General features: G+C 39.6%; 1 protein-coding gene across 2 annotated transcripts in view; it reads left to right on the forward strand.

Annotated features, from left to right (window-relative positions):
- The first annotated feature begins 1,028 nt into the window (after positions 1 to 1,028).
- Positions 1,029 to 13,764, forward strand: part of dyrk1ab (dual-specificity tyrosine-(Y)-phosphorylation regulated kinase 1A, b) — a 29,197-nt gene continuing 16,461 nt past the window's right edge. The window contains exon 1 of one of the 2 annotated variants that reach the window (XM_067451197.1): positions 1,029 to 1,744. The gene's annotated coding sequence lies outside the window, so the exon portion shown is untranslated. Of the gene's footprint in view, positions 1,745 to 2,292; positions 2,429 to 13,764 lie in introns of those variants that run through there. The other variant, XM_067451198.1, reaches the window with a different exon arrangement.

Below are 13,764 nucleotides of genomic sequence, written 5' to 3' on the forward strand. Positions count from 1 at the left end.
AGAATACAAATTTCATAATATGACCCCCTCCCCCCACTTTCAAATTCAATGAAAGGTTAGATTTTTGAACTTTTTAAAAATTTAATATCAAAATTATAAACAATCCAGATAATTTTTTACTGCCATTTTTGATTAATTACCTGGGGTACCAATAATTCTGACCATAAGCTAAAAGGAAGCTAACAGCATAAATCATTCATTTTACAAATGTTTGACACAAAAGATTTGACAACTTTGTACTTCTCTGTTAATATTGTTTCATTATCTCATAAGATAAATTGGAGAATGGTAGCAAAGTAGGCTATTCAAATTAAGTCTCCACCAACAGTTTTTATTTCTCAGTGCAGAGCTGCTGTCCATGGTGCTGTAATAGACAAATTATTCATATATTGCATCTGAACTGTAATGTGCATGTTTGATAAGAACTAAATCACCGTTAACATTACATCACAATCCATATGCATCGTTTCCCCCCAGGACAATTAAATGGGCATACAAAAATATACGGCTGACAAGTGATAAGCACAACACTAATCACAGACCCGAGAGACATTGGTAAGTAAGACTAGGCTATATGCTTAAAGTTTTAATAAACTTTCAACAGCATACAGCCAGACAAGCTTGACAAAACACAACGAGAATCAGGATAAACGTGCAATGTCCTCTAGTGTTTTAGAAAGTTACCGATCCTAACCTTGTATCAACTATTATATGTTTTACTTATTGCATACAGTATGTTTTACCTAAAATATAAAGGTGCTTATATATCATTATTGTTTAAACATAACATTTTTATAATGTAGTTGATTCTGAACAAACTCTGTCTAAGCTGTCAGTAAAGCGCAAAATAAAAAGAAGCCCAATATTGCTTAAAATTCCTCGGCGTTTTAGCAAATAATTAAATGATTTTCAGTGTAAAGTTTTTGTGAACGTTTTACTTGATTGACACATTGCGTGCAACAACCTTTACTGCTTCCCCCTACGAATCGTCATATGAACATCCGGGTACTCGGCCGCTTGATTGACAGTTGCCATAGCAACAGCCCAGGCTGTCGCCATTTTGTCAGTTGCTTTTTTAATCTTTCAAATGTTTTCGCTTCCCGCCGGAATAATGCAGTCACGCGCTCGTAACAGTGTCGATTTTGGAGAGGCTTCGCCAACCGCGTCTGACTGAAAACGACACCTGGACAAAGAATCGGGATGTCAGGAATATATTTAGTGGGCTAGTCGTCCGTGTCTCGGGTCCGCCGGGCCGGTCCGCTGCGCAGGTTTGGAACGCGCGCCATTTTGTGAAAACTGACAGAAAAGCTTAACGTTTTTTTTTGTTCACATTTTTATGCAGCTGTTTCTATAATATCTGCACGTCGTTGTTTTAAGTCACTAATTTTGCTTTCGAAAACAATTCATTGGCATCTCCTCCTCTCCAGAAGCGAAGAATCTTGAATGTGCGTTTCCGACGCTAGCTGGTTAGCTGCGTTCGTTAAAGTCACTGAGAAAGAGCGCTAACTAGCCGCTAGCATTCACTCCATCACCTATAAACCATGCTTAATACACAAATGAAGACTGACACAGGCAAAAACGAACTGGAAAGACGCTGTTTCGTCTGCCATTTAAAATAAAAAGCATTTAGCCCCGTCTGGCTCAGTACACTAGGGGTGTCTCATTGGAAGCAGCGCAGAGAAACTGGATCAGTCGCTTCACTTTACTGGATCTGGGACTTTAAATGAAGATCACACCATCAAAGGTGAGTCTTTGACATTTGTAGAGGTCTGAATGAAACCTAGGGACTTTGTATGTTTGTTTACTAATCGCTTGTGTGGTAACGGTAGAAGCTTCAGGCTAGTTTGATTTGGCCTAGACGGCTAGCCCATTAATAACTTCCCTTAGGTTAGTTAGCGATCTTTATTGATACACCAAATAGCTTATCCGGTCATCTCGGCCTGATGTTACACTCCCCAAGCCTCATTCGCGAGCATTTGTAATGTTTTAGGACAGTCTGTTAGTAGTTAACAGGTAACTTAACCCCCGTGTACGTTAGCTCCGCTAGGTCAGACCGCAGGAGCAAATGTGGTTTGCTTAACGTTAGCCTAACGATTGTTGTATACCAACAGAAAGTCGGCCAGCTGGTGATTGCAGAAGTGTATCATCACATCAGTCTGATGGGAGTGTTTGGCTGGTATCGCTGTTGATAGTGGTGGTGATGATGATGATGATGATGAAGCCCCATGACTAGCGTGTTGTCAGTTAGCCATCAGGCTGGTTTCCTGTCGGGGGAGGGGGGCTGACATTAGCCAGCGATGAGATGCCTAACCATAGTTATCCAGCAAACATTGCTCAGTCATGTAGTACGGGTTTAGACTTTTGCGTGACGATGGAGGCGTTAAACGAGTCCGATCGACCCCGATGAATGGCTAAGCCATTTAGACAGGTAAGGTCCGCTTTAGCTGCCACTATCAATCAGTTTAACCCTGATTCGTTTGCTCGGCGAGCTCAGTATTTAACGTTAGGGGTTTATATCAAGTTGTTTCTGGTTAATATGGAGGAATTGATGACACGCTAACGTTACTTAGATTTGCATTTGTTAATCTAGGTAACGTTAAAGGGGGGGTGAAATGCTGTTTCATGCATACTGATCTTTTTACACTGTTAAAGACTTGGAATCCCATACTAAACATAGACAAAGTTTCAAAAGTTAAGGTGGACGTTTGATGGGAGTATTTCTTTGTCAAAAATACTACTTCCGGTTAGTCATAAGTTTCGGCAAGTTTTTTGAGATCATGCGTCCCCATTGACGTTAGTGGGGGCGGAATTTCCTTGTATGGGCCTTACGGACAATTCTACCGGAAGCGCGTGAGAGAGAGCGAGGGAGAGAGCGAAAGCAACAGCCTACGCCCATCAAAGCGCTGGCTTGTAGGATTCTAAACAGGTGATATAACCAGTAGCTACTGACTTACCCACTGATAGGCCGGCGGTCGATCTGTATTAGCACTTTCCTCACGCGACGGGCGAATCACTTTCCTCACAGAGCGACTCACTTTCCTCAGGCGGCAGGCGAATCGCTTTCCTCACTGAGCGAATCACTTTCCTCACGCGGCGGGCGAATCACTTTCCTCACCGAGCGACTCACTTTCCTCACGCGGCGGGCGAATCACTTTCCTCACGCGGCGGGCGAATCACTTTCCTCACAGAGCGAATTACTTTCCTCACGCGGCGGGCGAATCACTTTCCTCACGCGGCGGGCGAATCGCTTTCCTCACTGAGCGAATCACTTTCCTCACGCGGCGGGCGAATCACTTTCCTCACCGAGCGAATCACTTTCCTCACGCGGCGGGCGAATCACTTTCCTCACGCGGCGGGCGAATCGCTTTCCTCACTGAGCGAATCACTTTCCTCACGCGGCGGGCGAATCACTTTCCTCACCGAGCGACTCACTTTCCTCACGCGGCGGGCGAATCACTTTCCTCACTGAGCGAATTACTTTCCTCACAGAGCGAATCCCTTTCCTCACAGAGCGACTCACTTTCCTCACGCGGCGGGCGAGTCACTTTCCTCACAGAGCGAATCACTTTCCTCACGCGGCGGGCGAATCACTTTCCTCACAGAGCGAATCACTTTGCTCACAGAGCGAATCACTTTGCTCACAGAGCGAATCACTTTCCTCACTGCAGCGCGCTGCTGCACACGTCATTATTTAGCTCCACTCACACGACACGCCCCCACCCGCTCGGCTTTTTTCGGAAAGACTCGGAACAGCGCATCTTTCTTATATAATTATAAAAAAAATAAAGACTTTTCGGAGATATGCAGGATGCAATGCTACTCTATAGGTACTCAAGATTGACATGACACTGACTGAAACTGAGTGTTTCACCCCCCCTTTAAATCTTTCAGAAGGATGCTTTCGCCTTTGCCAGATGAATGATTTCTGACCAGGTAAATACAGGGCAGGCTGTTAGATTTCCCCTAAATGTCACCTGAAGGCTCAGCTTTGGTGCTTTTATACTTGTAGCCTTTATAAAAGTACAGTTGGTTCAGATATGAATGCAATATACACACAGATATGTGTCTTAAATGAGGTCTTGGTTTGTTGCTGTTTCCCTGAGGTTAACTTTATTCTGAAAGTTCATAGGTATGTCAGATGCCATCTTTTTTGTCCATCACATCCTTCCACAAATGTGGTTGACAGTGGCCTTAGTTTAACAGAGGCTCTTTGTGCTGTCCCGTTTTGCACAAATCTTATTTCTAGGGATGCTAGGATTTGTTTTTTATTTTAGTTGATATTGATTTTGACAAACTATTGTCTGATTATGATATTTGTTACTTGCTCTCTTATCTAAACTTTTGTCGTTAAAATATAATAGTGTTTTGTTTTCATAATTCTTTAAATGAGAAAAGTTCTAAAACGCATGCATTAAGGTATACTACTAGATTAGTTTTATTGCTGCATCATCAAATAAATTCTATTGAACATGGATCCATTTACCATTCAATAGGCCAACACAAATGCATAAGTACAACAGAACAAAGATACAAATAAAATACAGTGCTTTTCCGGTAGGTAGTTTTCAGAAATAAAAGTAATCAAAACACTGTGGTGTTCAAAACACTTTCATAGTTCCGGCTTTTTTATGTTTTTTTTTGTTTGTTTGTTTGTTTTCTCACAGTGAGTAGAATTGAGGTATTGCGCTTGAATATTTTACTTTGCCAGGCTTAAAAACATGCAAAGGATAAACTTTCATGGCAAGTATTTTAATTATTTTACCCAGACGAAAACTTTGGATTATGCAACAGACGTAGTGCCTTTACGCAAGTTAATTAAATAAACCATCAGCGTTTTTTATGCTATAGTCAATATGCTAGTGGTTTTAAATTAACCAATAAATATCATCAGCCAATACATCGGTGCATGTGTACTTATTTTGATCACACTTTAAGATTAAATAGAAGCATGCAGAAATAGACCTACTTGCACAAAAGGACGAGGATCCATACTGTCACTCATTTGTTTTTGTTTTACCCTCCATCGGCATTCCCATATCCCTTTTCTCCATTTAATTTAAATTGTTTCGTAGTTGTATTGGTGCCGAGTGACATTCGAGAGCTTCTGTTTGATAAGACATTTAGTTTGAGCATTTAGATGATTTATATCTATAATATAAGTTATTAATTATTATGAATTATAAGTTATATTTAACTTTTAATTGGGGAATTGGAAGAAAGTTTTTAAAGTTTTGAAAAGTTAGGCCTACTGGTAGAAGTTGGAACTTTATGTTGCCCATTTAAAAAAACAAAAACAAAGTTCACATGTGTGAACTTCCCAGTATATTGAGTTGTAATAATTTCTTTAAATTGTTGTTTGTTTTGTATTAAAGTTTATTTGCAGCCCTTTATATCCATGCAGTACTCTTAAGGAAAATATTAAATGTTTTGTATAAGTTAACAATTATTGCAAGTGAATACAACTATTAAAGATTAAATTAAATAATACTAGTAATAATGAATAAATAACTAGAAAAAATGGATCTATTCATCACTGTGGAATAAGTTGTACATTTCAGTATTCATATATCACTAGCTAAAATGGTGGTTAAAGTTGTTGCATGGCAACATTTAAGCCCCGTTTCCACCACAGGAACTTTACCCAGGAACTAGGAACTTTGGGTGGTACTTCGTGTGTTTAGACCGCAGGAACCAGGGTCTAAATAAAGTTCCGGGTAAATATTTCCCCCTCCAAACGGCCCTGCTCGGCCCGGCCCGGTAGTACTTTTTCAAAGTTCAGGAACTTTCGAGGGCGGGACTTGAGCGCTGAACATGCTGATTGGTTGAGCTGACGCAGCATTTTATTTCAACTCGGCATTTTTAAAAGTCTTTTGCGAGGTTCGGTCTACGTTCAGTAATAATCAGTCTTACACGCCGCGCTCATGTTGACAAGAGAGGAAAGTTAATTTTTCTGAGGGGTTAACTTTTTATTTCGTAAGTTATGAAGATAATGTTGGAGTAATGACACAGCGTATATTGCCCCAGGCAGTTTTTACTTTAAGTGCGCCTGACAGAATTTTTTTTTTTCTCAGATGATTATTTAAACAATTAAATAGCTTATAATATAATACTGTATTAGTCCTGGTGGCCGTTAAGAGTTGCTATGGCTACAGTTAACACACTCCAGCTGCTGGAGAAAACAGCGGCGACATTTTTGATGTGGCAGACAAACTGCTTATGTGACAAAATGATTGCGATTGAAAGTCATCACATGTAAACACCAAATCGGTTTAGATAACGTCTTATGTAAACAGTTCACTAAATCTTTCAATCGGTAGGCTACACACAAAAATGATTACTGTCCGTTAGGGCTGTCATTATTGAAAAAAATCTAATTCGAATGGAATTCAAATATCAAGCAATGCATTCGAATATATTCAATTATCTACAACGCCGTCATCTCCAGCAGCTGGAATGTGTTTACGGATGCCATAGCAACTCTCAACGGCCACCAGGACTTTACGGTTTTATAGGGACTTATACGGACTTATACGGTTTCATTTACAAATGAAAAGCTATTCATTTGTTGTAAAGTGTAATAATCATCTCAGAAAAAATAAATTCTAATGTCAGGCGCAGTTGAAGTAGTTAATGATTGTTTGCTTACATAGGCTTAGGGACAGTGTCATTATGCCAACATTATCTTCATAACTTCTTATGAAATAAAAAGTTTCTCCCTCAGAAAAATGTATTTTCCTCTCTTGTCATGCTTGGTGCATGAGCACGACGTGTGCTCTTCAGTGGTGAAGGCGCGCGCTGTGTACATCACATAAGGACGCACACTCAAAAGTAATCCGGTCAGGTCATTTACATGGTGAAATGTTTAGTTTGATCGATTCATGAAAAGGTTTATCCACCCATCTCAAAACGATTACAATTTCATTCAGTTTGGGCATTTTTATTACGATTGATCAGGTGTTTATATGGAGCATTTTCTTTCAGATTGGACTTTTAAACTGATTGCAGTGCTCCATGTAAACGCACCGACAGTAAAAACAATTGCGCTACATGGCACTTTAAAAACCGGATAGTTTATTTATAGTTCGATTACGGATATTTCACGTCATCTTCGCATGCATATCGAAAAGTGACAGCCCTGGTCCGTCACTGGCTTGGAGGAACAGTCGCGTGCAGTCCTACATCACCGGACTAATTTGCCTAATCCTCTCGGAACTTTATCGCGGTCGAAAGGCAGACAGCTGCAGGTCTGGGGGGGAGAAAAGTTTCTGTAAAAAAGTTCCTGGTACAAATTGTTCCGGGTAATTTTGGTGGAAACGGGGCTATAGTCACTTGGACATTAGTTTGTAGTAGGGCTGAATGAGTAATTGCATTTGCAGTAATATCATGACATGATAAAGCAAGAATTTATAACCGCAAAGGTTGCTGTGGCGAGGTGAACGAGCGAGAGACATGGGAGGAGCGAGCGAGACCGGGGACGTGATTGCGAAAGAGTGTCACCTGCGAGCCACACCGGTCTCGAGTCCTCTCATGAGGGAGCTCAGAGGCATTTAAGGACAAGCGACACCAGTCAAGGACGAGAGAGGACCTGAACAAACTCAGAGTTTCAGAGTAGGTTTAGAGTTGACAAATCCAGATAAATCCAACCTGGTTTAGATCAAGTTCAACCGTTTCTCAAAGCTCGGTATAAACTTTCTCTGTCAACTCAGGTTTAATCCAGAGTTAGCGATCAACTCTGAAGCATGTGCACCTGAAAGTGTGACATCTCACACTTCACTCAGGTTCACTTCTCTTCTGAAGATTGAGAGATCGTTTTGAAAATTATTTTGAAAATAAATGTGTTTACAAAGCAGGAATAAACACTGCTGCTGCAGCTGTTTGAAAAGATATCAATGCTGTGAATCAAAGAAACATGCCTAATAATTATAGGTTCACAAAGAGCTCAAATTAATAGACATTGTTTAAAAGAATTATAAATTCATGTATTATATTTATTTTACTATATGGCTACTTGTCAATTAAAATAATATTTATATGAACATATTATATGAATTCAAAGTGATTATAATATAAATATAATAAATAATTAGCACCAAAAGATCCACAATTTCATTTTAAAAGGTTTTTTAATCAATCAATCAACTTTATTTATATAGCGCTTTTACAATGACAATAGTTTCAAAGCAGCTTCACAGTGTCAAACAGGACAATATTGCAACAGATTTTGATTTTGATTACTAATTTTAGTGTTCCCACTAAAAAGTCAGAATGGGATCATAATTTTAGTGTCATAAGTTTTGGATGACAATTTTAGTGTCCCCACTTTTCATTGTAAACTTCTTTAATTTGGATCGGGACATACAGGGGGTGTGGCTTTATTGCGTCTTTACTTGCAGCTGATTGGTCCAGTTTGGGTTTGCGATCTCAAACCCAGAATAAAACCTGCTCCAGAGCAGGTTAGCCGTGTAGTGTAAGTTACTATGGTGATAAACACCCCTAAAAACCAATCCAGCTTCTTGAGCCCGAAAAACCAGAGTTTGCTCAAACTAATCTCCAACTTACCTGGGTAACAACTTAAACCAGCTTTGTGCAACAGGCCACAGGCCTCGATTTTATGTTATGTTTTGTTTCCGTTTTATTATGTGTGTGCGGGGAGTAGGGCTGAGCGATATGGACAAAATTTTACATCTCGATTTTTATGCCAGATATCTCGATATCGATACGATATGACTACGTGTTCAGTGAAAACCAATCATTTCTCAGAAAAAAAAAAAAGATTTAAGCCTACATTTTAAAAATTTGTGTCAGAAAATGTATTGTTTTTAAGCCTTTCGCACGTACGATCACACAGTTGTAATCAGTCTAGACTGGTCCCTGGAGCGTATGATCAAGTGCATCACATGATCAACTGCTAAATCCAAATGTTGAATTTAGCCGGAGACAGACGCGCTCAGAGCTGTCATCACAACCTTTTAGTGTTTTCAACCACATACTGTTTATTTTAGGTTTCAAACATATGAATTCACATAAGTTCTAAAAAAACAATACATTTAGCGTTTGTAAAATACACACTGATGTCTATGGAAGAGGTAATAATAATCCTTTCCATTATAATTCGACACGTTTTATTCATATCAGATACACATTGTGTAAGTAACTTCAATGTTTACTCTATTCTATTCCCAGTTCACCAGCCACTTACTTTTAAGTATTTCGGGAGAAGCAGATGCGATTTTCTGAACTGCGTCTGCGGCACAAACTAAATTCGGCGGCGCCCATCACGCATACAGCTCAACTAACGCGATCGTTATAAAGGTGTTTAAACAACAATATACTTCCACTTGCATGTATTTGACAATGGGAATATCAGATATTTCATGCCATAGCTAACACAAATTTGTGAATATTCTGAATAAAAATGGAAAAATTACATAAAAGCAGATCATCATTCATTCAGCGCTGTTGCTGCTGCGGTGTGTCACGTGGCCAGCAGTGATGCGTCACCATGGAAACGCCGCCCCGCAGGGCTCTACGCTAACTTTTTTCTTGAGGAGCACTTGTGCTCCTAATACAAAAAATTAAGGAGCACAGTCTACAATTTAGGAGTACTTTCTAATCCATCAAATGCATTCCAATTATAACTTTCCCATTACAGGACGATATGTGTCCCTTTAAACTAATGTCTAGGGGCATTTTTTACCATTATGCAATGTTTTCTAATCTTATTAAATGTATGCATCATCTGTCAATTTCTTAAATTAAAGTAGAAAAGTTATTTTTAAAATGTTAATTTAAACAATAAATTCAGTTAGAACAATTAGACACAATCAGACTGTTTCCAATCAAATGAGATGTGCATCAAAAGATACATTTTTGCACTGCAGAAGTGGCACAGAAGCTATCTGAAGTGAAATTTACATGTGAAAATAATATTGTGTGAATGTTTTACATGTAAGCTTTTGAAGTTAGCAATATGTACAAATTGAACTTTAAAAGTTTAATATTTTAAATAAAAAGTCCATGCAAAGTATAAATATGAAAATAAAACCGCCAGTAGATGGCAGGCATTCATTCAGTCAATAGTTCAAAACAGATTCATTTGAATCGAATCGCTTGGAGATGCGAATTAGTTCTGGACTGGTGTGGCTTTGATTTTCACCAAATAGACAGTGTTCTGGCTAAAACGTTATTACTTAATATAAACTTATATAAACTTTTGTACAAGATCAGTATCATATGCAATCATACCAATACTCAAAAATACGCAAAAAGCAATTAAGCCATGACTTTTGGCGCTCTGACGCTTCATAAACAGAACCGTTACCGCATGTGTCTAGCTGAAGAACATTGCAGCCGGATCTACTTCTCTCTGTTTGTGTCTATGGCGAGTCGCACAGATACGGTGCTAATCCGCAGCGGGAATATAAACACTTGTTTTATGTAGGGCTGCACGTTTTCAAGTTTTTCATTAACCGTTAACCGAGGCCCTTAGCGGTTAATACTCGGTTAACCATAGTGTGCGTCAGGGTTATTTTTAGCTTATTAATTTGACGACCACCATCTCCGTAGTGAACGCGCCTATAGAGAGAAATGCACATCATGGATTACATAATCAGAGTAGCCTATTTCTTTTCGTTTTAAATTGTTAAAAGACATTTCAAGTTTCTTAAGATCTATTTCATGTCTGCGAGGCGTACGTTGAGTTTCGTTAAATTAGGATGAGATGCGCTCTAGTTCACGAGCAATGCAAGTGGCCGCGAGGTGAGGGCGCCTGCATGATTAGGGCATTAGTAAAATATGCAGCCGAGAATGATTCACACAGACAGCGTTTGACTCGCGCGGCTGCTGAGCCTCTCCCGGCAGAGAGTTCAAGCATCTGTGGACTCGTCCCTTCAGCTCTGGCCATCTTGCTTTCAGTCCGCGATTAGCTTTTTTGTTTTCTTCATTACAGTTAAAGTAACGTCTGCTTTTCTCTAGTCATTCACAAGTTTCTCACTTAAAACTTTCTTTCTTCTGCTCCGTTATGCACAGCGCTCGCGCTCTGCTTCTGCCCTAATGCGACTTATAGTCCAGTGCGATGTTTGTTATTTTCCTCTTCATGACGCATATTTTGACTGATGCGACTCATACTCCGGAGCAACTTATAGCCTGAAAAATGCGGTAAGCACTGCATTGCAATACTTGCATTTCGCCCCGTCACTCATTTTTAAAGTGCTCCCACGCTTTCTTTGCCCGCTTAGAAAGCTGGTCATGACTTCTTCTTGTGGATATTACAAATGTCTGGCAGCGCTCTTGCGGTCTCTAGGGGTGCAAACATATATTACAACTAAATTCAAAGCACGTCATTGACGCCACTTAACCGAGTAAAATGTTTCACTCGGTTACGCAATTTTTAACGGTTAATCGGTCAATCGGTTAACCATGGACACCCCTAGTTTTATGTGTAGCCTACCATAGTGATTCAGGAAAAGACAAAAACACGGTTTGGAAAAAAATCTTCATGATGTGCTCGCTCATTTTATACATTTAGTAATTTTTTTAAACAGCATGTGTGATAGAGTAAACTCACTCAAGGGCATTCTAAATATATTATTAATACATTATTTTTTGATGGCATATTTGCCCCAAGCATCCGTTCATTTCTGAGTTTATTTATATTAATCCAAATGTGGTATTTCCAGTTAATTTTGATTTGACTGTAAATCATCCGTGCAAGGCGTCTGGTAGCTAAAGTGCGCATGGCTGCCTATTCAGACCTGTTTCACTTTGTAAACAATCGTTGTTTGAAGTGTAGTCCGTCCGGCGCACACGTTTTTGGACTTATTCTGCTGACTGAAGGCATGAAAAGCAGTTGATTGCAGTAGGAAACGTAGCCTAACAGTTTCTCAGTGTTGATGCACTTTGTTGTAGTTTTTATTCTGATTGTACACACATCCATTCATGAGAATCGGTCGGGTTACTCGCACCGGTGCGCCTAAATATTTTTTCACAGTCGCACGCAGTAATTTTCAGGCTTAAATGCGCCCAAAACTGGCGCTTTGTAGAGCCCTGGCCCCCCTGTCACAATATAGTTCCCACGTCACAATATAGTTAGTACCGGTACTTTTCAGGAGGACTGCGCTAATATGAGCTGTATTTCTTAATGTGCGTGGATGTGTGTGACAGCAGGTGTCAGGACGTGTGTGCAGAGCTCTGCTTCCACTGTTCACTAAACATTGGAAGTAGAAGAGTTAAATATATACGTGCAGCGCATGACAGAGAAAGCAACAGAAATATGCGCGCATGAGAAGAAAAAGCGCTGCGCGGGACGTGCTCGCGCTGCCGCACTCTGACCTGAAGCGCGCACACGCCTTTCAGACAACAAACATGTGATCGCCATTCAGTTCTTTCGCAGATTATTATTTGGGTTTGAATTAGGAGGGCATTTTCCCAAAATATTGTATTCGAATATTTGGGCTCATAAAAATCGAATATTCGAATATTCGTTTATTTAAATTAGGTATTTTGAGAAAATGAGAGAGATGTTTCTTTCTTTTTTTCTCTAAACATGTCGTCACCATTTCTGAACAAGCTTATGATTAGACAATGTACACAACACGCTTACGTTATATCTTAAGGTTTTTAAAACATTAAACAGTGTGTAAAAAAATGCCTAAAGAACAAAAGCATTATAAGCTCAAGGAGCACGAGCGCAGAGCGCGTCAGTTAGCGTGACGTACGTACACACACACACGCACACACACGTCAATAGGCTATAGCCTACCGACCTGTGTGTGTGTGTTTGATATGGCTGATGTGTTTACTTTGTATTGTTTCACATTTTCATGTAGAGAGAAACTATAATATTATTGGATTATGATATTATTCTCGGGTGAGAAAATGCGCCACTGACAGGCGTTGCGCAGACAAAGATAACGGTTAAGTGAAGTCTGAGTGAAGAACTTTGTGTTTTCTGTTCATAAACCCTCAAAGAACTTTAAAGGAAGCATTTGTCTTGATATCATTTTGCTATCATAAGTTATCTCACTCTCATTCGGGGTACAGATGATCTTACCTGCACTCCTGAGCAGTGATCGCTCATCCCACTGGTGTTTGGATTTCATGTGATTCTCGTTTGTGGTGGTGATATCATTATAACTCAGTTTCAGTAATTGATTTCATCAAAAGTAACTCCATTTTGTAACAGCATTTTCAATTTGCATCGAAGTAATTCCAAACATTGCGAGGCAGACGACGACATTGTGATCAAATACACTTAACTTATTAACCTGCTCCACAGCGCCAACCAGTGGATTGAGTTATAACTGCGAGATTTAGAGGGATTTCTCATGGATTCACTGTGTAGCCAGTTGCTTGTGACTTTTTATTTTATGTCATCCTACTTTTATTATTTTATTTTACCTTACCTTATTTGCGTTGAAAGAAATATTTTTGTAAATGTGTTAACTTCATCAAAACTTAATGTTACCCTTTCATTGTTATTTATGTTTAATTTTCAATGGTTCCAGTCGGGAGTTCCTACCAATTGTTGTAGGTGGGGCCTTAATTAGTGGCGCACCTTAGGATGCGTTATCACTTCCCCTTTAAGCGTTCGCGCTCAGTCTGACTGTGAATGCAGACGGGGAAGTGCGGAGTGAGACAGTAGGCCTTCCAGTGTGCGTGTTTTCTAATTTTGCTCCAACCTACTTTTTTTTTAAAGGAAATAAATGTACATCCTTCATCTCATCCATGTTTGGCTGTCCTTCTGTCCTGAGGGTACCACTTAAT

Source organism: Pseudorasbora parva, chromosome 8 (assembly GCF_024679245.1).
Source record: "Pseudorasbora parva isolate DD20220531a chromosome 8, ASM2467924v1, whole genome shotgun sequence".
Classification (NCBI taxonomy): Eukaryota; Metazoa; Chordata; class Actinopteri; order Cypriniformes; family Gobionidae; genus Pseudorasbora; species Pseudorasbora parva.